The sequence below is a fragment of the Saccostrea cucullata genome, unplaced genomic scaffold (genome assembly GCF_032062105.1).
Source record: "Saccostrea cucullata isolate Sc308-1 unplaced genomic scaffold, CSIRO_AGI_Scuc_v1 ctg20302, whole genome shotgun sequence".
Taxonomy (NCBI): domain Eukaryota; kingdom Metazoa; phylum Mollusca; class Bivalvia; order Ostreida; family Ostreidae; genus Saccostrea; species Saccostrea cuccullata.
The window spans coordinates 1,865-4,136 of NW_026937342.1; the positions used below are offsets into that span (position 1 = coordinate 1,865).

Here is a 2,272-nt window from a genome sequence, read left to right on the forward strand (position 1 = left end):
TCTAGAGCAGACACTCTAACCACTGCGCCACACGGGTAACTATTTCAGAAAATTAGATATTATTTTGAGAGATACCTGACAGCAACAGATTAGTTCCCCTCCCCACTTCCAAATCTAAATTAGTTTGTATGAAAGGTTACTGCGACACAATATAACTGAGGATCACAGGACAGTTAGATAAACAATTGAAAGTAGAAAATTGTTTTGTAAAATGACATAATGAATGTTTAACTTTATATGAATAATACCAATTTATTGTATATTCTTTTATTTAAGTGTTTCATTGTAAATGGAAAATACCACTTCCGCTATCTTTTTCTGAATAGATGATATGATATGCCTACTGTTGAAACACAGGATCAATACAATTAATATATTCCTGTATCGTTACAATTTGTTTATCTATTAATAGAACTTGAAATTTATGATTTTGCCTTTATGTTTGTCAATTTATATTATACTGTTAATATTTTTTGCAGGACAGAAGTTATAAAAAAAACTGGCTGCTACTGCTACAGACGAAGTGGAAACCCTCACCTTTCCCAGACTGAACCAAACATGACATCTTCTTCCATGCAGACGAGCATCACAAGAGCAGGACTGTGGGCAAAAGTGGACATCCTCAATTGTGTGAACATGAATACGCAAGACCATTCCTTGCAGGATCTAGGAGTTCAGGTACACAAACAACAGTCATCAAGATGGAGGAAAAAGGTGTAAACTGCAGCACTCTACACGTACGTCTCAGTGCTGCTGACATAACAACTAACTCCTTAGCCTTGCTCTACACAGGACTGCCTTTGAAGACTTTTAAACTCTTTTGCGTGTTATGGAAAGTTTAAATCCACTGACATTTACTATGCCTGTGTCAGATCAAGTCTTACTAGTTCTTATTAAATTAAGGCTTAATTTACTGTTTGCAGATATTGCCAACAGATTTGGTATATCAGAGTCTCATGCGTGCAACATTTTTAATCAAAACTCTCTTTTATGGCTTCAAAACTAAAAACTTAATAGTTTGGCTTCCACGTGAATTAGGGCAACCATGCCAAAGTCATTTCGTGAGAACTTTCCCAAAACTACAGTCATCATTGATTGTGCAGAAACTTTTATTCAACGAGCAAAAAACTTGAAGACCAGAGGAGAAACATATAGTCACTACAAGTCAAACAACACAGGGAAGTATTTGGTTGGTATTGCACCACATGGTCAGATTATGTTCATATCTAAGGGCTTTGGAGGAAGGTCTAGTGATAAAGCAATAGTGGAAGAATCTGGATTTTAAATTACCTTCTTCCTGGGGATGAAATCATGGCTGATCGGGGATTTACCATTGATGACCTACTCTTTCCTCTAAAAGTAAAACTTAACATTCCAGCCTTTACAAAAGGTAAAGACCAACTTTCAGAAGAGGATGTTACAGAGACCAGAAGAATTGCTACGGTACGGATTCACGTGGAACGGGCTATTAGACGATTAAAGGTGTTCCGCATATTGAGTCAGATTGTTCCAGTTACCTCGGTGAAGAAACTTAGTAAATACTTGATTGTTTGTGCTGCATTGGTTAACTTAAGATCTGACCTTATCAAAGATGATGATGAGTAAATTGTGTAATCAGTTTATACCTGTCAATTTGGTTATCTTTGCATCAGCAGGTTACAACTTTATAATAACATAATGTTTTCATGTTATTAAAATATTTGTGTTAAAAAAGATACTGTGCTTGGCATAACATTATGGAGGTTTACATGAGAGTAAGTCCAAAAAGTTTTATGTCTGACAAGAAATCTAAAGTCAATTAATTTTCAATCAATAGTTTGCCAAGATTTGAATATGTTAATTCAATTTTGATCGTAGTTGATTTTTTTTACACGGAAAAGTAACAAATTTCTTTTGTTCATTTAAAAAAAATACATTTGGAACTCCATTAATGTAAACCCGTACGAAACAGTCCGGGCGGCTTAGACACGGCTCAGGCACGGATTCCGTTTCCTGAAACCCGTGCTTTAACATTCCGTGCTCCTATGTAAAGCATGTATGGAAAGCCGTGCCTAAAAGTGGTCGAGGCACGGACACGACACGGGATATTGGCCGAATTATTTAAATGAGAGCACACGGTTTTACAAAACCCGTGTAGGAAAGCCGTGCTTGTTTCCATATATGGACTCACGGATTCTGTAAACCCGTGTCTGAAACCCGTGTCCTTTTCCATATATGGAGACACGGTTTTTTTTAAACCCGTGCCAAAAAAGCCGTGCCATATACCATATAA

General features: G+C 36.6%; 1 pseudogene; it reads left to right on the forward strand.

Moving 5' to 3' along the window:
• The first annotated feature begins 859 nt into the window (after window positions 1-859).
• Window positions 860-1,851, forward strand: LOC134247945 (uncharacterized; annotated as a pseudogene).
• The last annotated feature ends 421 nt before the right edge of the window (window positions 1,852-2,272 follow it).